Below are 24618 nucleotides of genomic sequence, written 5' to 3'. Positions count from 1 at the left end.
GTGCAATTCTAGCTCACTGCAGCCTCATCTCCTGGGCTCAGGTGATCCTCCCCCCTCAGCGTCCTGTAGCTAGGACTACAGGAGTGCACCACCATCCCAGCTATTTTTTAAAAAATTTTTGTTTTTCTTTTTTTGTAGTCTCTAATTGAAGTTATTTATTTAGTTTTTGACAGCTCTGTCACCCAGCCTGGAGTGCAGTGGTGCAATCTTGGCTCACTGCAACCTTTGACTCCTGGATTCAAGCAGTTCTCCTGCCTTAGCCCCCCAGGGAGCTGGAATTACAAGCACACGCCACCACATCCAGCTAATTTTTGTATTTTTAGTAGAGGCAGAGTTTCTCCATGTTGGCCATGCTGATCTGGAACTCCTGACCTCAGGTGATTTGCCCGCCTTGGCCTCCCAAAGTGTTGGGATTACAGGCATGAGCCACTGCACCCGCCTTCAGATACAGATTGAAACCCGAGGCCACCTCACCTATCCAAGGTCCCACAACTTACGGGTGACACCTGCCTCTTGTCCTGCAACCTCATGCACTACCTCCCACTGCACACGGCACAGGGCCCACAGCATGCTGGGGCCTCTCATGGAACAGCTGACCTAGGCCCACCAACCTGGTGTCATAACAGGGTTCTACAATGTCTTTATTATTTACTGATGGATTTGAAATGCTTAGGGAGGATATTGTAATGGACCCGGCAAATGGTAGCTTGGGAGCCAGGATCATAAATTCACTTGACTAAAATTTTGGAGCATAATTCTTTTTTTCTTTAAGGAGAAGGGGCCAGGTTTGGTGGCTCACTCCTGTAATCCCAGCACTTTGGGAGGCCGAGGTAGGCAGATCACTTGAGGTCAGGAGTTCGAGACCACCTGGGCCAGCATGGTGAAACCCCATCTCTACTAAAAATACATAAATCAGCCAGGCGTTGTGGTGGGCGCCTGTAATCCCAGCTACTTGGGAGTCTGAGGCAGGAGAATCTCTAGAACCCAGGAGGCAGAGATTGCAGTGATCCGAGATTGTGCCGCTGCACTCCAGCCTGGGTGACAGAGAGAGACTCTGCCTCAAAAAAATAAAAAATAAAAAATAAAAAATAAAAAATAAAAATAAAAATAAAAATAGGGCTTTTTTTTATTTTAAAAAAAAAGGATAAATTTTTTTTATTAGCGGTGGCTGGCTATTATTTTATTAATTAGCCAGCCAATAAATAATAATAATTATGTATTATTTTATTAGTGGTGGTGGCTATTATTTTATTAGTGGTGGCTAGGTGCGGTGGCTCACACCTGTAATCCCAGCACTTTGGGAGGCCGAGGCAGGTGGATCACGAGGTCAAGAAATTAAGACCATCCTGGCCAACATAGTGAAACCCCATCTCTACTAAAAATACAAAAATTAGCCAGGTGTAGTGGCACATGCCTGTAATCCCAGCTACTTGGGAGGCTGAGGCAGGAGAATCACTTGAACCTGGGAGGTAGAGGTTGCAGTGAGCCGAGATCGTGCCACTGCATTCCAACCTGGGCGACAGAGCGAGACTTCGTCTCAATAAATAAATAAATAAATAAATAAATAAATAAATAGTATTTGAGAAGGCCAAATGAAGGAGAGAAGATGGCGGAAAAACCCAGGAATTAAAGTCAATTAATTTAACATCAGTAACTGAAAAAAAAATGAGATTGTAGTCTCATTATTGTTTTGAGTATAGTCACCTTCATGGAGACTATAGTCACCTTCATGGAGCATCAGGAAATGAACAAGGCAGCACGTTCCTTCTTAGATAATAAATCATGTTAAATTCACCAGAGTTGTTCTGACAAGATTATACATTTACTGCATGGAATAATGTGCTGGACATTGTATTTCTGTACATGGTGAGTCTAATGAGAAACAAATGCAGTTCTCATATTTTTTTTTTTTTTTTTTTGAGTTGGAGTCTCGCTCTGTTGCCAGGTTGGAGAGCAGTGGTGCCATCTCAGCTCACTGCACCCTCCACCCCTCGGGTTCAAGTGATTCTCCTGCCTCAGCCTCCCAAGTAGCTGGGATTACAGGCATTGCCACCAAGCCCAGCTAATTTTTTTTTTTTGTATTTTTAGTAGAGACAGGGTTTCACCATATTGTCTCGATCTCTTGACCTCGTGATCAACCCGCCTTAGATTCCCAAAGTCCTGGGATTACAGGCATCAGCCACCGCGCCTGGCCTCTTCTTTTTTTTGAGATATGATCTCACTCTGTCACCCAGGAAGGAGGGCAGTGGTACCATCATGGCTTACTGCAGCCTCGACCTCCCAGGCTCAAGCGATTCTCCCTCCTCACCCACCTGAGAAGCTGGGACTACAGGCACGTGCCACCACACCTGGCTACTTTTTTGGTAGAGTTAGGGTCTCATTATGTTGCCCAGGCTGGTCTTGAACTCCTGGGTTCAAGTGATATTCTCACTTCGACACCTCACAGTGTTGGGATTACAGGCACAAGCCACCAGGCCCGGCCCGATTCTTTCCTTATCTGGATTTCAGCCAGGTACTTCCACCCAATCCTACACAGAGATTGTATTCAGAATCCCAACAGAACCAGATGGCCATTCAGCCCAGTATTGCATTAGTAAGTAGCAAGGATGAGGACAGCTCAGTTCTGAGCCGCGTCCCGTAAACACCCTGTCCACAGCCTCAGAGGTGTGGTGGGAGAAGCAATTTCTTTTCTTTTTTTTTTTTTTTTTTTTTTGAGACGGAGTCTTGCTCTGTGCCCAGGGCTGGAGTGCAGTGGCCGGATCTCAGCTCACTGCAAGCTCTGCCTCCCGGGTTCACGCCATTCTCCTGCCTCAGCCTCCCGAGTAGCTGGGACTACAGGCGCCCACTACCTCGCCCGGCTAGTTTTTTAAATATTTTTTAGTAGAGACAGGGTTTCACCGTGTTAGCCAGGATGGTCTCGATCTCCTGACCTCCTGATCCGCCCGTCTCGGCCTCCCAAAGTGCTGGGATTACAGGCTTGAGCCACCGCGCCCGGCCGGGAGAAGCAATTTCTTTCATGTCTCGTCCCCAGTCCTGTGGGGCTGTTGGGCAGTTGCTGTGTCTGCAGAGATGAAGTTTCCCACGGGCGTCTCCCCACTCACACAGAGCAGCAGCTGGGGTCCTCCTCTTGCAGAAGCCCAACAGGCTGCCACGAGTCGCCCCACACTCTGATGGTCTCACTCATGATCAGAGGGGAGCGCCACTTCAACACTGAGAGAGAGCCACATAATGCTGAACTTAACCTGCTGTTTAGAACTAGGCCATTACATTTGTTCTGTTTTCCAAGTCTCATGGATAAAAAGAAAACAATCAAGAAATACACTTTTAGGTTTCTTTTTTCCAGAAATTATATAATTGTGGATCCTTTTTCCAGGGTTTTCCTCTTGTCATTTCAAAATAAAAAGTCTCCCTTGGTTGGGCATGGTGACTCACGCCTGTAATCCCAGCACTTTGGGAGGTCAAGGTGAGTGGATCACTTGAGGTCAGGAGTTAGAGACCAGCCTGGTCAACTTGGTTTCTAGTAGAAACCCTGTCTCTACTAGAAATACAAAAATTAGCTGGCTGTGGCAGTGCACACCTGTAATCCCAGCTACTCGGAAGGCTGAGGCAGGAGAATAGCTTGAACCCAGGAGGTAGAGGCTGCAGTGAGCCGGGATAGCACCACTGCACTCCAGCCTGGGCAACAGTGAGACTCCATCTCAAGAAAATAAAAACAAAAAAAAAGTCTCCCCTCAATTCCCCATTTTTTTTCCCAAACCATGTGACTTCAATGGAGCGAGAAATAAAATCTGACTGTGTTTAGTAACCTGCCTGCTTTCCCGTTCCTCTGCCCTCTCCTCACACCCTGTAACCAAATCCAAACCTAGACTCTACTGCCTGCACGACAGCCAGTAAATCAGCAGACAAGGTGTTGGGGAAGGGAGGCGACTTTATTTAGAGAGCCGCAAATCAAGAAGATGGCGGACTGCTGTCCTAACACTGTAACTCATCATGAGTTAATAATAACTTTGGGCCCCTGTTATGTTAGGAAAGGGGAAGAGGAAGGGGGATGAGACCAAGAGGTGACTGATGACCACAGATATCTGGGCACTAGCAAGGACCCGAAGAGGTTGGGAACCTTCTCTGTCTTGGTCATGAGACAATGTTCCTATACATCTTTTTTTTTTTTTTCCTTTTGAGACGGAGTCTCACTCTGCCCAGGCTAGGGTGCAGCGGCACAATCACTGCAACTTCCACCTCCCGGGTTCAAGCGATTCTCCTGCCTCAACCTCCCCAGTAGCTGGGGTTACAGGTGTGCACCATCACGCCTGGCTAATTCTAGAATTTTTAGTAAAGACAGGATTTGGCCATGTTGGCCAGGCTGATCTTGAACTCCTGACCTCAGGTGATCCGCCTGCCTCGGCCTCACAAAGTGCTGGGATTACAGGCGTGAGCCACCATGCCCAGCCTATAAATCTTTAACATAACATTGTGATTTGTGTGTACTCCCTTCTTATTTCCTTGGGAATTCATTTCAGGAAGGGACTGTTATCATCCTCATTTTAAAGTTAAATTAGGCCAGACTCAGTGGCTCACACCTATAATCCCAGCACTTTGAGAGGTCAAGGCGGGTGGATCACTCGAGGTCAGGAGTTCAAGACCAGCCTGGGCAACATGGCGAAACTCTGTCTCTGCTAATAATACAAAAATTAGCTGGGCATGGTAGCACACACCTGTAGTCCCAGCTACTCTGCAGGCTGAAGCAGTTGGCTCGCTTGAGCCTGGGAGGCAGAGATTGCAGCGAGCAGAGATCACGACACTGCACTCCAGCCTGGGCAACAGAGCGAGACCCTGTCTCAAAAAAACAAAACAAAACAAACTATAAACTAAATTCCTCCCATAGTTAGCTTGGCCTAGGATCCTTTGTGCAGATATAAGCAAAAACAGTTAACAGATACCATGGGGCTGGGAGTGGTTAGGAGCCAAATGGAGCTGTCATGTTCCCAGAACCAAGCAAGTTCCGGCTGTGTTTTCTCAAGACCCAATAACGAGAAACAGACAAACTAGGAAAGAAGGGAATTTATTGCTATAACCGGATACAGGGAGAAGGCCAGAGATAATTCCTCCAGACCAACTCAAAGTGTTACAATTTCCTTTATAAAAAAATTTATTTTAGACCACGCCTGGCCTTACAATTTCCCTAGTGCTTATATTGGTTGGGGTTATATGCCTACGTGCAGTCTAACATTTGCCTAAGGCTATTGATAACTAATTTTGTTTCAACTAGAAGGTCAGAGGCAAAAAAAATACTTGCTCAGTCTGATTAACAGGGCCCCAGGACCTTCAAGGCCTGTCTGCTGTGGTACCGGAGTGATTATTTTATCTTATCTCCTTTACAGTTTGGTCCGGAGAGCTGCCTTACACTCTCCAATGAATCTATTCAAACAGCTGCCTCTGTTACTTTGACTCATCTCAGATTTGGTCGACCTGAGAAGGGTTTTGGCACTAGGAATGTAAGACTGTCTCTGTTATTTTGGTTTGCTCCAGGTTAGGGAGAAACCCATTCAAGGCTCCGACTGACCATATGTTTCATTTCAGGCTTTGATGTCTGGGCACTGATTTCCCTAGGTTTAACTATTTGCTCCATGTTAAGGCGGCGGTGGAAATCTGTCTGTGTAACTGGAGTGCTACGCAGGTCTGTCTGCGTGACTGTCATGCAGGCCTGTCTGTGTGATTGCCAGGGAGGACTGGCCTGCCACAGTCATACTAGGCCTCCTTTTTACTGCTATGCCCTTGGTGCATCTTCATATTTTTCCCCCATGCCGGAAGAAACTGTCTCTACATATCAACCCAGCAAGTTTCCATGACACCAGATCTGGGCCAAGCCGGTGTGCTCCCTCCTCCCCCTGAAATGTGCCCAAACACCAGGCCCTTAGATTCCCTTTTCCTTCAAAGAGCCTCTCTAGCCTGTAGCCAACCCCGACAGAGCTCCACTCATGCTGCCCACCCACCCACATCTACACACACACCAACACGGGCTGTCACTTACAGAAAGCTCTGCTACAACAGAGCTTCTCTGAGGGCCGTTCCTCAGAGTTAACACCCAGCGTTAACAGCCACCCTCAGCGCATGAAGCAGGGATGAGGGGGTTGATGAATAAATATGCCACCTTACTCACCCCTTTCGGGGACAATTCTGGGGCTTTTCCCACAGACTCAGAAATGTTCCCAGCAAGACAGAACCCTTATTGCCCATAGCAGTAATTTGCTCAGTCACAAGCCCAAATGTCAGAGGCGTGTGAATCAGAGCAACTCCATCTGGAGTAGGGGCTGGGTAAAATGAGGCCGAGACCCACTGGGCTGCATCCCCAGATGGTTAAGGCATTCTAAGTCACAGGATGAGAGAGGAGGTCTGAACAAGATACAGGTCACAAAGACCTTGCCAATAAAACAGGTTGCAGTAAGAAGTTGGCTAAAACCCACGAAAAACAAGATGGCGATGAGAGTGACCTCCGGTCGCCCTCACTGCTACATTCCCACCAGCGCCATGACAGTTTGCAAACGCCATGGCCACGCAAGGAAGTTACCCTATATGGTCTAAAAAGGGGAGGCATGAATAATCCACCCCTTGTGTAGCATTTAGTAGAAAATAACCATAAAAATCGGCAACCTGCAGCCCTTGGGGCTGCTCTGTCTATGGAGTAGCCATTCTTTTATTCCTTTACTTTCTTAATAAACTTGCTTTCACTTTAGTACTCACCCTGAGTTCTTTCTTGTGCAACATCCAAGAACCATCTCTTGGGGTATGGATCGGGACCCCTTTCTTGTAACACAAAGACAATAATTGCACCCGAATTCTCATCTCAGGGTCTGTTTTGGTGGAAATGCAAACTAAAATAAACTTCCTCCTTTTTTTTTCTTTTCTTTTCTTTTTTTTTTGAGACACAGTTTCGCTGTTGTTGCCCAGGCTGGAGTGTAATGGTGCAATCTCGACTCAATACAACCTCCGCCTCCCAGATTCAAGTGATTCTCCTGCCTCAGCATCTCGAGTAGCTGTGATCACAGGCATGTGCCACCATGCCCTGTTCTCTTAAAGGTGGCCTCCTTCTTTATTTTAGAGATAGGGTCTTGCTCTGTCACCCAGGCTGGAGTGCAGGGACATGATCATAGCTCATTGCAGCCTTGAATTCCTGGGCTTCAGCTATCTTCTCACCTCTGCCTTCCAAGGCAGGTGCATGCCACCACACCAGCTAATTTTTTTGTCCAGTATTTTTTTTTATTTCTTTTTTCCTTTTCTCTTTTTGTAGACATGAGGTCTCACTATGTGTTGCCTGGGCTGGTCTCTATCTCCTGGGCTCAGGTGATCCTCCCACCTTGGCCTTCCAAAGTGTTGGGATTAGAGGCATAAGCCACTGCCCCCAGCTTCTGGCTAATTTTTAAAAATGTTTATGTAGAAATGGGGTCTTGCTAAGTTGACCAGACTGGTTTTGAACTCCTGGGCTCAAGCGATCCTCCTGCCTCAGACTCCCAAAGCGCTAGGATTACAGGCATGAGCCACTGCGCCTGGCCTCCAAATTCTGTAATGAGTCCTTCCCTAGTTCCCTTCCTGTCTCCCTCCAAGGGTGTTCCCCCGAGTCTGTGGGTGGCCCTTCTTGCCATTGTCTTCTGAACAGTGTCCTCTGCAGTCTCATCCATTCTGACTTCAACCATCGTCTTTCTTTTTTTTTCTTTTTTTTTTTTGAGACGGAGTCTCACTCTGCCACAGGTTGGAGTGCAGTGGCGCGATTTCGGGTCACTACAACCTCCGCCTCCTGGGTTCAAGCAATTCTCCGGCCTCGCCTCCTGAGTAGCTGGGATTACAGGCACGTGCCACCATGACCGGCTAATTTTTTTGTATTTTTAGTAGAGACAGGGTTTTACCTTGTTGACCAGGCTGGTCTCAAACTCCTGACCTCAGGCAATCTGCCCGCCTCAGCCTTCCAAAGTGCTGAGATTAGAGGCTTGAGCCACTGCGCCCGGCCTCAAGGCAATTCCCAATTCTGAGCCTCTAGGGCCAACCTCTGTTTGTAACTTCAGTCATGCATCTGTGTTTTCCTGCAGGAACCATACACCTCTGTGCTTGTGGTGTTCCTAAAAACCCTGTGGGAAGAGCAGGGGCAGGCAGGGCTCACCATGGTGGAACTGGAACCCACATTTCAGCCACTTTCCCATGCCATTCTGGGTGAAGCATTGAGTAGCCACAGCTAATTACAGAAGCCTGGTCTTGGCTTTACCCTCTTCTTTGAGGATACCATGGAGCCTGACTTGGGGACTCCTACTCTGGGGACAGTAGCAGGGAGTGTGTGGGACTCGAACCTCCCGAGTTACCTTCACCTGAATCTGAGTTGCTCCCCAGCTCCCCAGAACCAGGCCATGGTTCCTGCTTGGAGACTGCTTTTTTTTCTTTTCTTTTTTTTGAGATGGAGTCTTGCTGTGTCACCAGGCTGGAGTGCAGTGGTGCGATCTCAGCTGGTTCAAGCAACTCACTGGTTCAAGCGATTTTCCTGCCTCAGCCTCCCGAGTAGCTGGGATTACAGGCGTGCGCCACTGCGCCCAGCTAATTTTTGTATTTTTAGTAGAGACGGGGCTTCACCTTGTTGGCCAGGATGGTCTTGATCTCCTGACCTTGTAATCCACCCGCCTCAGCCTCCCAGAGTGCTGGGATTACAGGCGTGAGCCACCGTGCCCGGCCGGAGAGCTTTTCATTAGATCCCTAGCCAGGGCTTAAAATTGATCCGAGTGCATCGCCTTCTTCTACTAAATTTTTTTATTATTATTTTTTGAGATGGAGTCTTGCTCTATCACCCTGGCTGGAATGCAGTGGTGCGATCTCGGCTCGTTACAACCTCTGCCTCCTGATTCTTGTGCTTCGGTCTCCTGAGTAGCTGGGACTACAGGTGCGTGTCACCATGGCCAGCTAATTGTTGTATTTTTAGAGACAGGGTTTCAACATGTTAGCCAGGCTGGTCTTGAACCCCTGACCTCAAGTGATCCACCCCCCTTGGTCTCCCAAAGTGCTGGGATTACAGGTGTGAGGCAGCGCACCTGGCCCCTCTTCCATTTTTTAACACCTTCAAAGAGCAGCTCCTTCTCCTATGAATTCACCTTCATGCAGGCACCAGGTTCAACACCTCAAAATCAATCCACTCCTGGCTTTCCTTGCTGCCCGTATCCAATCAGTTGCCGAGACCCTACTGGTACTGAAATCGTCGTTCTCTCATATTTTCCTTCCCTCTCTGTTGCTGGCAGAGCCATGTCAGTTCTGGCCGGCAGCTGGATTATGACAGTGACTTCCCACTTGGCCCAACCAGCTCCAGTTTCTCCCTTCCCCTCTGTTCTACCCAGTGAGACTCAACTGCTGTCACTCGATAAAACCTTCAATGGCTCCCTATTACCTACAGAATAAAGCACAAATTCTGCTGCTTGGTTTTCAGCCTCCTCATGACCTAGGCCCAACTATCTTTTTTTTTCCTTAACTGCTTTTTCGAAGTGAAATTTACAGCCAGGCGTAGTGGCTCACACCTATAATCCCAGCACTTTGGGAGGCTGAGGTGGGCAGATAACTTCAGATCAGGAGTTCAAGACCAGTCTAGCCAACATGGTGAAACCCCTTCGCTACTAAAAATACAAAAATTAGCCGGGCGTGATTGTGCACACTTGTAATCCCAGCTACTTGGGAGGCTGAGGCAGGAGAATTGTTTGAACCCGGGAGACAAAGGTTGCAGTGAGCCAGGATTGCAGCACTGCACTCCAGCCTGGGTGACAGAGCAAGACTCTGTCTCAAAAAAACAAAAGAAATTTACATAATATTAACCACTTCTGTTTATTTTGAATGACCAATTCAGCCGCATTTAGTACACTCAAAATATTGTGCAACCACCAGCTCTCTCAAGTTTCAAGATTTTTTCTTTTACCCGTAAAAGGAAGCATTATACTCACTAAGTAATCACTCCCCATTTCTCTGTCAACCCACCTCTTGGTAACCTCTAATCCACTTTGTGTCTTGATGGATTTGCCTGACCTGGATGTTTCATATAAATGGAATGATACAATATGTGGCCTTTTGTAACAGGCTTCTTTCAGGTAGCTTAATGTTTTCAAGGTTCATTCATATTGTAGCATGTGTCAGTACTTTGTTCCTTTTTATGGCTGAATACTACTCTGTTAAGAGCTGGCTGGGCACCGTGGCTTACATCTGTAATCCCAGCACTTTGGGAGGCCAAGGTGGGTGGATCACGAGGTCAGGAGTTTGAGACCAGCCTGACCAACATGGTGAAACCCCATCTCTACCAAAAAGACAAAAATTAGCTAGGCATGGTGATGTGCACATGTAGTCCCAGCTACACAGGAGGCTGAGGCAGGAAAATCGCTTGAACCCAGGGGGCGGAGGTTTCAGTGAGCCAAGATTGCACCGTTGCATTCCAGCCTGGGCTACAGAGCGAGACTCTGTCTCAAAAAAAAAAAAAAAAAAAAAAAAAGAGTTGGCTGGGCGCCATGGGAGGTCGAGGTGGGTGGATCACTTGAGGTCAGGAGTTCAAGATCAGCCTGGCCAACACCACAAAACCCCGTCTCTACTGAAAATACAAAATTTAGCCCGGTTTAGTGGTGGGCGCCTGTAATCCCAGCTACTCAGGAGGCTGAGACAGGAGAATCGCTTGAACCCGGGCGGCGGAAGTTGCAGTGAACCGAGATCGCGCCACTGCACTCCAGCTTTGGTGACAGAGCAAAACTCTGTCTCAAAAATAAAAAAGTATACCACATTTTGTTTATCCATTCATCAATGGATGGGCATTTAGGTTGTTTCCACCCTTTGGTATCACAAATAGTGCTGTTAGCCGGGCATGATGGATCATGCCTATAATCCCAGCACTTTGCAAGGCTGAGGCAGGCAGATCACTTGATCTCAGGCTCAACATCGCAAAACCCTGTCTCTACTAAAAATACAAAAAATTCACCAGGTATGGTGGTGCACTTGTGTAATCCCAGCTACTCTGGAGGCTGAGGCAGGAAAATTGCTTGAGCCCCTGTGGTGGAGATTGCAGTGAACCAAGACAGCATCACTGCACTACAGCGTGGGTGACGGGAGTGAAACCCTGTCTCAAAAAAATTAAAAATTTAAGCAAATAAATAACGCTGCTATAAACACTAGTGTACAAATTTCTGTGTGGACATATGTTTTCATTTCTCTTGGGTGTATACTTAGGAGTGGAACTGCTCGGTCATATGGAAACTCTGTGTAACTTGCTGAGAAACTGCCAGACTGTTTTTCACAGTGGCTACACCCATTGTACATTTGCACCAGCAATGCTGAAGGGTTCCAGTTTCTCTATACTCTCACCAACTCTTTTTTTTATTTGAGCCATCCTAGTGTGAAGTGGTATCTCATTGTGGTTGTGATTTACTTTCCCTAATGACCAATGACATCGAACATCTTTTCGTGTGCTTTTTGGCCATTCGTATATCTTCTCTGGAGAAATGTCTATTCAAGTCCTTTGCCCATTGTTTAACTGAGTTATCTTTTTTTTTTCTTTTTTTTTTTTTTTTGAGTCGGAGTCTCGCTCTGCTGTCTCGGCTCACTGCCACCTCCGCCTCCTGGGTTCTGGCGATTCTCCCGCCTCAGCCTCCTGAGTAGCTGAGACTACAGGCGCCCGCCATGCCCAGCTACTTTTTATGTTTTTAGTTGAGACGGGGTTTCACCATGTTGGCCAGGCTAGTCTTGAACTCCTGGCCTCAAGTGATCCACCCACAGTGGCCTCCCTAAGTGCTGGATTACAGGCGTGGCCACCGCGATGGGGCCCTATGTTATGTTTTTGTTGTTGAGTTATAAGAGTTCTTTATATATTCTGAATATTAAACCCTTACCAGATATATGATTTGTTAATATTTTCTCCCATTCTGTAGGTTGTCTTTTCACATTCTTGATAATGTCTTTTGATGTAAAAGATTTTTATTTATTTATTTATTTATTTATTTATTTATTTATTTATTTATTTTGGGGCTTTCCGGCAAAACTGGAAAGCCTGCTAGGCAAATTCTAAAAGAGCTGTAACACTCAAAAGATTTTCTTTTAAGAAAAAGAAAGGGAAGAGGAAGAACGGTATACCACTTTTGTTGCTGACTTTCTATAGTTATATATATATATTTATGTACATAAATATGTGTTATATATATGTGTATGTATATGTGTGTGTATATATGTATATTTAAAACCAAGGCTGGGCACAGTGGCTCATGCTTATAATTCAGTGCTTGTAGGAAGTCAAGGTGGGAAGATACCCTGGGGTCAGAAGTTCAAGACCAGACTGGCTGGTGCATGCCTGTAGTCCTAGCTACTTGAAAGACTGAGGTGGGAGGTTTACTTGAGCCCAGGAGTTTGAGACTGCAGTGAGCTGTGATTGCACCACTGTTTCAGCCTGGGTGACACAGTGAGACCTTGTCTGTAAAACAAAAAATTAAATTAAAAAAATTAAGAAACTCCAGAAATTTCTGTGTAACAAAATGCCCATTTGCCCTTGAGGCAGTTCTACTCTACTCTAATAAGCGTAACAAACAAAACTAGGACCTAAAACCACTTGTCAATGGGACTGTTTCTTGTGTTCTGTTTTCCATTTCTTCTCTGTTATGATCTGAAACTACTCTTTTTTTGAGATGTAGTCTCTGCTCTGTCACTCAGGCTGGAGTGTAGTTGCGCAATCTTGGCTCACTGCAAGCTCCACCTCCAGGGTTCACGCCATTCCTCTCCCTCAGCCTCCTGAAAAGCTGGGACTACAGGTGCCCGCCACCACACCCCTGGCTAATTTTTTGTATTTTTAGAGACGGGATTTCACCATGTTAGCCAGGATGATCTGGATCTCCTGACCTCGTGATCCGCCCGCCTCAGCCTCCAAGTGCTGGGATTACAGGCATGAGCCACCACGCCCAGCCATGATCTGAAGCTTCTAATACCATGTGCATGTTAAGGTTCCCTATTCCTGCCTGACTCTTGTTCTTTTCAGATTGTCAGTTAGCAGCTCTATTGTTAAGTACAAATCACTTTCATTCCCCTTATTAGTCCTGGAGCCAGAGAGGTGGCCTTTTCCCTGGGGTGGGAGGTGTGGCTAGGCAACTGTTCAGCGTGCTCACCTCATGGGAGAGGCCCTGGGGCTTAGGACTGTGCTGAGGTTCGAGATGGGGCCTCAAAGGAGAAGATGCTCTTCGACTCTGCGTTTGCCTGCAGCTTTCCCCGCTGGTTCCTGGACACTCACCAGTCACAGTAATATGACTGCTGAATACACCCCTGCTTAGACCAGCGGGCTTCCCTCTGCTGCGTGGCTTGGACTATCGCTAACCTGGAAAGGAATCCCTGTCTGCTCTCCCCAAGCATTTCTCTTCCATCCATTCCATTCACAATAAAAACTTAGGGTAGTTGTCTTTTTTTTTTTTTTTTTTTTTTTGAGACAGGGTCTTGCTCTGTCACCCAGAGCAGTGGCTCTATCTTAGCTCACTGCAATCTCTGTCTCCCAGGCTCCAGTGATCCTCCCACCTCAGCCTCCCAAGTAGCTGAGATGACAGGTGTGCACCACCACTCCAGGCAAATTTTTATTTATTTATTTTTTTGTAGAGACAGGGGTTTCACTGTATTGCCCAAGATGGTCTTGAACTCCTGGCCTTGAAAGGAGCTGGGCACATTCCTCAGCCCCGGGCTCAAAACTCCCTGAGCCTAGCACAAACACATCCCATCCTCCCATCCCACCACCATATATCTCTCAAACTCCCTGAGCCCAGTATAAACACCACCTGGAAAGTCTCCAATAAGGGGACAGCCGTTCAAGGTTACTGAAAGCGCAGGAGCCAAAAGAATTTCTTTGTTCCCCTACAACTTTCGGGCTATAAAAAGCAAATGTTCGCATTGTTCAGGGCCCTCTTGTATACTGTGTAAAGGAGGGACCAAGTTCGAACTTGTAGTAAAGATCCTTGCCGCTTGGCTTTGACTCTGGACTCTGGTGGTCTTCTTTGGGGAACAAACAGTCTGGGCATAACAGCCTCAAATGATCCTTCCTCCTTGGCCTCCAAAGTGCTGGGATTACAGGCATGAGGCATGCCTGGCCCTTCGTACAACATTTCATTTTTTTTTTTTTTTTTTTTTTTTTTTTTTTTTTTTTGAGACGGAGTCTCGCTGTGTCTCCCAGGCTGGAGTGCAGTGGCGTGATCTCGGCTCACTGCAAGCTCCGCCTCCCGGGTTCACGCCATTCTCCCGCCTCAGCCTCCCAAGTAGCTGAGACTACAGGCGCGCCCGCCACCACGCCCGGCTAGTTTTTTGTATTTTTAGTAGAGACGGGGTTTCACCATGTTAGCCAGGATAGTCTCGATCTCCTGACCTTGTGATCCACCCGCCTCGGCCTCCCAAAGTGCTGGGATTACAGGCTTGAGCCACCGCGCCCGGCCACAACATTTCATTTTATAATGAGAGATGACATTTAAGACACCAACAAAACCATCCAGGTCACAGGTTTAAACAAATGCTACAGTGCTACTGCTCGAGTGCAAACAAGAACCAGCAGGAGGTTGAGGGATATTGGATCTGATCTTTGTAGACCATGTGAAGAGTAGCACAGGGCTGTCATATTTCATGGCTGGGTTTAGCAAGATTGCAACTGAATAAGCAAAGAAATTAGAATGACGTGCTCCAAACATTAGTATGGGGAGGACCAAATATTAACTCAGGACAATTAAAGCCCAACAGGAGGGGAGCTTGCCATGCTGGGCATATTATGGGACCAAACTTGGGTCCACCGACCCAAAGCAGAAAAGCCAAACACTGACATTAGGATTTGCAGCGAGAGAAAGTGAGGCATTTCTTGCAGGGCTCCAAGCAAGGAAAATTGAGTAGCCAATGCTTAAGACCCAGACTCCCCTGTGGCTTACATGTCACGGTTTTGTTGTTGCTGTTTTAGAGTCAGGGTCTCACTTTGTCGCCCAGGCTGGAGTACAGCTCACTGCAGCCACAAAGTCCTGGCTCAAGCAACGCTTCTGTCAGCCTCCTGAGTAGCTGGGACTGTAGGTGCGTACCACTATGCCCAGCTAATTTTTTTTTTTTTTTTTTTTTGAGACAGAGTTTTGCTCTCGTTGCCCTGGCTGGAGTGCAATGGTGTGATCTCAGCTCACCTCATCCTCCGCCTCTCGGGTTCAAGAGATTCTTCTGCCTCGGCCTCCCGAGTAGCTGGGATTACAGGCATGCACCACCACGCTTGGCTAATTTTGTATTTTTAGTAGAGGCGAGGTTTCTCCATGTTGGTCAGGCTGGTCTCGAACTCCCGACCTCAGGTGACCCACCCACCTCAGCCTCCCAAAGTGCTGGAATTACAGGTGTAAGCCACCGCACCTGGCCATGCCCAGCTAATTTTTTTAAAAATTATTTTTTGTGGAGATGAGATCTCACTATGTTGCACAGGCTGGTCTTGAACTCCTGGTTTCAAGTGACCCTCCTGCCTCAATCTCTCAAAGAGTTGATATTACAGATGAGAGCCAACATGCCCAGCCCATGTAATGGGGTTTAAAAGGTGGGGAGGCAGAGGCTGCAGGCAAAGTCATAAATCAGTATATGGAGACTACATATTGGTTTGACCTAAAAAGGCCGGATATCTTACAGACTACAAGCAGATTCAAAGGTTTTCTAGATTTGCTGTTAGCTAAGGAAGGGAAGTTTTGTCTAAAGTCTTGGGATCAGCATAAAAGAATGTCACCTCTGGCCTGTGGGCATAACTTCCTCCAGGACCCTCAGGAAGAAATTTAGAACAAAGAACAGCGGACAGAGTTCAGTCCTGTTTTCCCTCATCTGAGGTCTGTGTGCCAGCGGATTCATCTGGTGGAGGTCTGGGATTCTTAAAAACAACTCAGGGCCATATGTTAAGGCATTATCTTTAGTTTATAGGGAACCAAACATCCTATGAGTCTAACTTCCTTGCCTATTGTTTTAAGCTGCAATTACTTTCTTGCTTATCAAGTTGCTCACTTACTTCTGAGGGCTGGCTAGTGCTTGGAACTTCCCCTGAAGAAACCCAAGATGTTCCCTTATTTCCATGTTGTGGGGGGTGGGATGTGGCAAGTCAGAGGGTCCCTGCACGATCTCAGGCAAAGCCCTGCCTTCCTTCACATCCTTTGCGTGGTTGTTCCTTTTTTTTTTTTTTTTTTTTTTTTTTTTTTTGAGACGGTCTCACACTATCACCCAGGCTGGAGTGCAGTGGCACAATCTTGGCTCACTGAAACCTCCACCTGCTGGGTTCAAGCGACTCTCCTGCCTCAGCCTCCCTAGTAACTGGGATTACAGGCGCGTACCACCATGCCTGGCTAATTTTTGTATTTCTAGTAGAGATGGGGTTTCACCGGCTTGGTTCAAACTCCCGACCTCAGGTGATCTGCCCGCCTCGGCCTCCCAAAGTGCTGGGATTACAGGCATAAGCCACCATGCGCGGCCCACGCAGTTGTTCTAGAACTCCAGTTTCTCTCCCTCTGATCTTCCTCTCCCTCTGTTTCTGCCTTGGGAAGTGGCTTCCAGACATCACTTCTACTCTCACCTGGACAGGAAAAGCGAACACTTTCCAGACCCCCATTTATCAAGGGAAGAGGCTGTCCTCCTCCTACCACCCCAGACCCAAGAAACACACATCAAAAGAGAAGAGGAAGCACACACCAGTCAGTTTCATCAACAGCGTGGACCCAGCCATGCCCTCATCACCATGACTCGCATGCTTCAGCAAACACACTAGACACAAGCCATAGAGCAGTATCTATGCTGGTTTTGCTAATGGGACTCTCCAAGGACTTCAGCTTCTTTCAGCCCTCCATGCATATGAAGTTTTAGTCCTTCTAAGAACAGTAATTGAGAGTTTGAGCTCCAACATCCTAGGTCTGAGTCTTTTTCTTTGAGACAACAAGATCTCACTCTGTATCCCAGGCTGGAGTGCGGTGGTGCAATCATGGCTCATTATAGCCCCAGCCTCCTGGGCTCAAGTGATTCTCCTGGCTCAACCTCCTGAGTAGCTGGGACTGCAGGTGTGTAGTACCATGTCCAGCTAATTTTTTGTATTTTTAGTAGAGACAGAGTCTCATGTTGCCCATGTTACTCATGTTGTCTTGAACTCCTGGCCTCAAGCCATCCTCCTGCCTCAGCCTCCCACACTGCTGGGATTACAGGTGAGAGCCCCCCTGACTAGCCAGTCTGAGTCTCTTACTCCTCCACTTACTGTCTCTGTGCCTTGGGCAAGTGACTTATCTGCTCAGTTTCCTCCTCCATTAAAGGGATAATAACACGTACCTCATCATTTATTGAGAAGATTTATTAAATCATTGATTTAAAGTGCTTGGCACAGTTCCTGGCACACAGTAAACACACAAAATATCTCAGTAATTATATTATTTAATAAGGTAGGTTTGACCCACATTTTTGTTACCTTTCATGAGACCATGTTCATTTTACTGTCCCTCCACCCACCCAAGCCCCTGGCCCCACTGCACCAGCTCAGCTCAGGAATCGCTTTTGAGTTCAGTTGAGGTCCCTTGACCTCCTCCTATGCCACAGAAGTATAATGTGGGACTGTTTGGAAGTTTTGTTCCAGTTTCTGCCCTTTTTTTTTTTTCTTCTCTGTAGGCACAGGCAGCCTCGAATTCTCCCCGAACAAGCTCAGGGCCAAGTGATTATGGGGCTACGTTCTCAGGGGTGGGGAGGGGATGGGCTGATGCCCCTGAAGGAAGCTGCTTTTTCCCAGGAAGCTCCCTCAGAGCAGATCCAGTTCTGTGGGAGGATGGGCAGGTCTAAGAAGACGCTTTTTTTGAGATCGTCTATTGAGATCATCTATGTCACGACTCACCCAAGCCAATTTGGCCATTCACATTTATTAAGCCCCCTTTTTTATTTTTTATTCTTTTGGAGACAGAGTCTCACTCTGTCACCTAGGCTGTAGTGCAGTGGTGAGATCTCGGCTCACTGCAACCTCCACCTCCCGGGTTCAAGCAGTTATCCTGCCTCAGCCTCTGGAGTAACTGGGATTACAGGCGTGCGCCACCAAGCCCTGCTAATTTTTGTTTTATTAGTAGAGATGGGGTTTCACCATGTTGGCCAGGCTGGTCTCGAACTCCTGACCTCATGTGATCCACCTGCCTCAGCCTCCCAAAGTGCTAGGATTACAGGTGTGAGCCACCACACCCGGCCTTATTAAGCCCTTTAAGAATTAATAGAGGCCAGGCGTGGTGGCTTATGCCTATAATCCCAGCACTTTGGGAGGCCAAGGCAGGAGGATCACCTGAGGTCAGGAGTTCGAAACCAGCCTGGCCAACATGGTGAAATCCCATCTCTACTAAAAAAGTACAAAAATTAGCCAGGGGTGGTGGTGCATGCCCGTAGTCCCAGATACTTTGGTGGCTGAGGCAGGAGAATTGCTTGAACTCGGGAGGCAGAGGCTGCAGTGAGCTGAGATCGCACCACTGCACTCCAACCTGGGCAACAAAGCGAGACTCTGGCTCAAAAAAAAAAAATTAATTGATATGGCTCACCACAAAAAGTTAGAAGTAGGTGATGGCGATTTGCAGTTTCTTACAAGGAAACTGTGGCTCCATGAGGCAGTTTGTTAAAATGAAAGCAAGTCTCAGAGACTATAGCTCTTGTCCCACCTACAAATATTGACCAGCAAGCTGGCAAGTAACAGCTGCAGAGCCTGTTCTGTAAGTTCCGTGGAATGGCAGCTCTCTGTTCTTTCAGGACATTGCAGGAAATGTTTACCTAAGGCAGATTCAAACGATATCCCAGGAGCTGGACTGTACAGACTTATCAGGACTGGATGAGGGAAGCCTCTGAAAGACCAGGACATTTCGGGCTGTGCCCGAAATCTTGGGCACCATGCAAAGTATAAAGGCTACTGAATTGCAGTGGCAGGAGGATCACCGCAGAACAATATCCGAAGCCAGTCCAAGGAGCTTAAACCCAGCCATCCCACCAATATAAAGTTGCTTGTAAATCCACTACGCCAATTAACAAAGCTAACCGAAGGGCTTAGGGTTTCCTCTCTGTAATAGGGGCTCCTGATTAGCCCTTCAGATGCTAACAAATATCCCCAAATTGTGTATTTCCAATTGAGAATTGTGAAAATCAAACCTAACACACATGCGCACACATACATGCACACACACACACACACACAACCTTTGCTGAAGTATACCACTTAAAAGTAAATCAGACAATATAAATGCTTACAGGTCTTCAAATCCTTTTTTGTGCTAAGTCAGAAAAAATGGCACGACTTATACCTAGCCACGAATTCTGAAAACAAGCCACAAGTTCACATCTGGGCTCTCTGTCTTGTACCCAGTAACATAGACAGCCACCTGCCTGACCCCCATACCTCAGTCAGCTTCCCTGACACCCTGCCTCCAGATATATCCTCTCACTGGGGACCCAGCGCATTTAGGAGTGTCCCTAGGACTTCACATGAATATGCAGGTAACTAGAGGACCCTTAAAAGGTAGCGCTTTGGCCAGATGCGGTGGCTCACGCCTGTAATCCCAGCACTTTGGGAGGCTGAGGCGGGCTGATCACCTGAGGTCGGGAGTTCAAGACCAGCCTGACCAACACGGAGAAACCCCGTCTCTACTAAAAACACAAAAATTAGCCAGGCATAGTGGTATGTACCTACAGTCCCAGCTACTCAGGAGGCTGAGGCAGGAGATTAGAACCCGGGAGGTGGAGGTTGCAGTGAGCCAAGATTACGCCATTACACTCTAGCCAGGGCAACAAGAGCAAAACTCCATCTCAAAAAAAAAGTAGCGCTTCAGAAACACAAAGTCAAATACCACATGTTCTCACTTAGAAGTGAGAGCTAAACCATGGGCACCCAATGGACATACAGAATGGAATAATGGGCACTGGAGACTCCAAAAGGTAGGAGGGTGGGAGGGGGTAAGCGCTGAAAAATTACCTGTTGGGTACAGTGTTCACTGTTTGGGTGATGGGTTCCCTGATGGGTTCACCACTACACAATATGCACATGGCAGAAATCTGTGCTTGTACCCCCGAAATCTCGAAAAAAGAAAAAAGAAGCAAAAACGGTAGAGCTTGCACCCACTGCAAATGGTTTATGAGAAGGTGGGTAGAAAAGGGTCCCTGAAGGTGGCCCTGGGAGAGGAGCCCAGGCGGAGATGGTCCCAGATCATGGGGGAGCCAGGAATGAAAAGAGGAGGCTTGGACACCTGGATGTGGGAGGAAGCGGAGGAAACCAGAGGTGAGGAAGGAGCGGTGCAAGATTCTGTTGAGTGCACAAGACCTTGAACATGCTTACAGATTAAATGTCCGTCAGCTGCTTTAGCTGTTCACGGCTTTTCAGATTAGCTGCCCAGAGTGTGGGCAGCTTTTCAATAAGCACTGCGGATTATTCATTCTGGAGAAGCTCTGGCAGTGCCTCTCATACTTTCAGTGCCAGTTAGAATTGCCCCAGGTGCTCATTGTAATGCAGACTCCAGGTCCCCATGCCCAGAACTTATCATTCAGGACACCCAGAGTGAAACACAGGAATTCAGATTTTTAAGAAAAAACACTGGTGATTCTATTGCACATTGACCCCGATGTAGCACCCTCTAGGTGTGGAGCACTTTTTTTTCAGCAGGAAAATAGCTTTATAAATTAGTAAATTTATTAAATACCATATACTCAATGTAACATTTGAACAATTCTTGTTTTTTTTTTTTTTTTTTTTCTTTTTTTTTTCAAAACAGAGTTTCGCTCTTGTTGCCCAGGCTGGAGTGCAATGGCATGATCCCAGCTCACCACAACCTCCTCTTCCCGGGTTCAAGCGATTCTCCTGCCTCAGCCTCCTTGAGTAGCTGGGACTACAGGCACCCACCCACCACCACACCCAGATAATTTTGTATTTTTAGTAGAGATAGGGTTTCTCCTGTTGGTCAAGTTGGTCTTAAACTCTCGATCTCAGATGATCCACCCACCTCAGCCTCCCAAAGTGCTGGGATTACAGCCTTGAGCCACAACGCCAGGACTACAATTCTTAATAGTGTAAAGAAAACAGGGCACAGTGACTCACAAGTGTAGTCATATCTATTCAGGAGGCTGAGGCAGCAGGATTGCTTGTGCGCTCAAAACCTCCCAGGGTTTCGAGGCTGCAGTGAGCTAAGATCATGCCAGTGTACTCCAGTCTGGGTGACAGAGCAAGGCCCTGTCAAAAAAAAAAAAAAGAAAAGAAAAAAATAAAAGAGTCACTGAAATCCTATCACCTGAGATGTTTGGTTATCTTATTAACAGTTTAGATACTGTCATTTCAGGAAATGTTTAAGCATGAATACACATGAATACATTTGCATAAGCAGGATCATACATTTTGTGGGACTTTCTGTTTGTTTGTTAGTTTGGTTGGTTGGTTGTTGTAGAGATGGGGTTTTGATATGTTGTCCAGGCTGGTCTTGAGCTCCTGACCTCAACTGATCCTCCTGCTTCTGCCTCCCAAAGTGCTGCCTACCAAATGAGGATACTTAAATGCTGTCTTTTCTTTCTTTTTTCTCCCCCGTCCCCTGCTTTTATCCTCCCCCACTCCTACCAGCATCTCCACCACTCTCTGGTGTATGTCCTTCCATATTTTTCTCCTAGCTTGCATAAGCAAACATATCTGTATGGGACTCTGTCACTGTTTGACAAAAATAGGTTCTTTTTTTAAAAAAAATAGAAATGGGGGTCTCACTATATTGCCCAGGCTGATCTCAAATTCCTAAACTCAATCGATCCTTCCACCTTGGCCTCCCAAAGTGTTGGGATTACAGGTGTGAGCCACTGCTCCCAGCCAAAAAAAATATTTTTGGGGGGGGTTTATTTTTTGAGATGGAGTTTCACTCTTGTTGCCCAGGCTGGAGTGCAATGGCACAATCTCAGCTTACAGCAACCTCTGCCTCCTGGGTTCAAGTGATTCTCCTGCCGCAGCCTCCCAAGTAGCTGGGATTACAGGCATGCACCACCATGCCCAGCTAATTTTGTATTTTTAGAAGAGACTGGATTTTACTATGTTGGTCAAGCTGGCCTTGAACACCTGACCTCAGGTGATCCACCTTACCTTGGTCTCCCAAAGTGCTAGGATTACAGGTGTGAGCCACTGCTCCTAGCGAGAGAGGAAAAAAAAAAAAGTTCTTACTGTATATTCACTACTTGGTGATTTTGCGTTTTTTTCACTTACTGTTACTTCTCTGAAACCCCTTTAAATGAGTGGGTGGTTCCTTCTAATGGCTCCTTCCAATGACTGAGTGTTATCCCATGGCAGGGCACAACTCACGTGTTCTCTATTTCTATTATTCTGCCAATAATAAACAGTGCTGCAAGACATGCCTGGCCGACAAGCAATTTATAATATTTCAGGTTAACCTGCTGTGTTTGGATCTATTAGGTCTGGTTATATCATAAGCCACATCAAAAGTTAGTGGCTTAAACCAGTGATCATTTGACTTAGCTGAGGGTCAGCCAGGTGGTACCATTAAGCTCTGGGCTGGCTCTGCTGATCTCTGCTGGGTGCCCGTGTGTGTTTTTGGTCAGCTGGCAGTTGGCCAGAACGTGACAAGGTTGGCAGGCTGGTTGGCTTGGGGGTGGGAGGGTCTCAGCTGGGGTGTTTTGTCCCTGCTCCGTGGGGGCTCTCATCTGCCAGTAGTCTGGCCCCAGCCTTTCCACATGGTGCTCCGAAGGTTCCAAAGAACAGAAAGAGAGGCAAGCCCAAGTGTGCATCTCTGCTTGTGGCATGTTTGTTTTTGTTCCACTGACCAAGACAAGCCATGTGGCCATACCTGGAGTCAGTATGAGCGATGACTACTCAAAAACATGGGGCCAGTGCAGTGGCTGACACCTGTAATCCCAGCACTTTGGGAGGCCAAGGCAGGAGGATCATTTAAGGCCAGGAGTTTGAGACCAGCCTGGGTATCATAGCAAGACCTTATATCATTTTTAAAAAAGAAAAAATAAAAAGAACATAAGTACGGAGGGAGAGGAATTATGCTGGTCATTCTTTTATTTTATTTATTTATTTTTTTGAGATGGAGTCTCACTCTGTCACCCAAGCTGGAGTGCAGTGGCACCATCTCGACTCACTGTAAACTCTGTCTCCCAGGTTCATGCAATTCTCCTGCCTTGGCCTCCTGAGTAGCTGGGATTACAGGTGCCCACCACCATGCCTGGCTAATTTTTGTATTTTTGGTAGAGACGGGGTTTCACCATGTTGGCCAGGCTGGTATCAAACTCCTGATCTCAGGTGATCTTCTTACCTTGGCCCCCTAAATTGCTGGGATTATAGGCGTGAGCCACCACACTGAGCCATGTTGACCATTCTTATACACAACCTACCCCATCTGCTAAGAGGCTCTAAATGTTTAATAGGAAAGGAAAGTCTTGGGAAATTTGTGAACCAGAGGACAGGGGCTTGTCTTTTCCTGCCCAAAGATTGGTTCCAGTGATGTGACATTGTTAGCACATTTCTAATGATCCAAGTGTTGCAGAACTTACTCTGGGACTCCTGAGACGCGGGCTCTGGAAGAGCTGACACCATCTGGCCCGTCCTCCCTCCCTCCACAAAAGCTCCCAGCAGAGACCTCTCCCAGCAGCTGCTCTTTGCACCTGCTCCTGTGAGGCCTCAGGAAGTTTCCTCTTTCCTTAGCTCTCGAATATCTACGGGTTACATATATACAAACATACCGCCTGTTGGCTAGGCATGGTGGCTCGTGCCTGTAATCCCAGAACTTTGGGAGGCCAAGGGGTGCAGATCATTTGAGGCCAGGAGTTCACAACCAGCCTGGCCAACATGGTGAAACCCCATCTCTACTAAAAATACAAAAATTAGCTGGGGGTGGTGGCGCACACCTGTAATTCCAGCTACTCGGGAGGCTGAGGCAGAATAGCTTGGACTCAGGAGGTGGAGGCTGCAGTGAGCTGAGATTGCACCACTGCCCTACAGCCTGGGCGACAGAGCGAGACTCCGTCTTGGAAGAAAAACAAACAAACAAATGTAGCGCCTGTGGAATACCCTGTTTAAGGAAAGTCCTCTTAGTAGAATCCCAGCCTCAGGCAAGTATTCTTTTCTGACTCTTCGCTGCTGCCTCTCAGGGTCATCTCAGGTCTCCAGCCTGTGACTTCACCGTAGGCCATGCCAAAACCATTAGACTTGGAGGACTTGGTTCTGGTCCTGTGTATTCTCAGGCCAGTTGCTTTATGTCTCTCGATTTCCCTTTTTAAATCTGTTAAGTGAAGGAATCAATGAGGACAGTGCTTCTCGAAGTTTAATGTGCATGTGAATCACCCAGAGATCTTGTTAGACATGCAGAATTTCAGACTCCATCAGAGACAGCTGACTCGGCGTCTGTTCTGCCAGGCCCGGCGGTTCATGCCTGTAATCCCAGCACTTTGGGACGCTGAGGTGGGCGGATCACCTGAGGTCAGGAATTCGAGACCAGCCTGACCAACACAGAGAAAGCTCGTCTCTACTAAAAATACAAAATTAGCCAGGCGTGATGGCGCATACCTGTAATCCCAGCTACTTGGGAGGCTGAGGCAGGAGAATCGCTTGAACCCCGGAGGCGGAGGTTGTGGTGAGCTGAGATA

The 24618-nt window shown here is 47.2% G+C and overlaps 1 non-coding gene across 1 annotated transcript; it reads right to left on the bottom strand.

Annotated features, from left to right (window-relative positions):
• Positions 1-12010: 12010 nt before the first annotated feature.
• LOC126963464 (U7 small nuclear RNA) lies at positions 12011-12071 on the bottom strand. Its single transcript, XR_007729098.1, has one exon. It is a non-coding gene; the product is annotated as a U7 small nuclear RNA (small nuclear RNA).
• Between the last annotated feature and the right edge of the window lie 12547 nt (positions 12072-24618).

The sequence above is a fragment of the Macaca thibetana genome, chromosome 9, assembly GCF_024542745.1.
Source record: "Macaca thibetana thibetana isolate TM-01 chromosome 9, ASM2454274v1, whole genome shotgun sequence".
Classification (NCBI taxonomy): domain Eukaryota; kingdom Metazoa; phylum Chordata; class Mammalia; order Primates; family Cercopithecidae; genus Macaca; species Macaca thibetana.
Note: the sequence above shows the minus strand (reverse complement) of the source record. Positions and strands in the feature narration are given on the sequence as shown.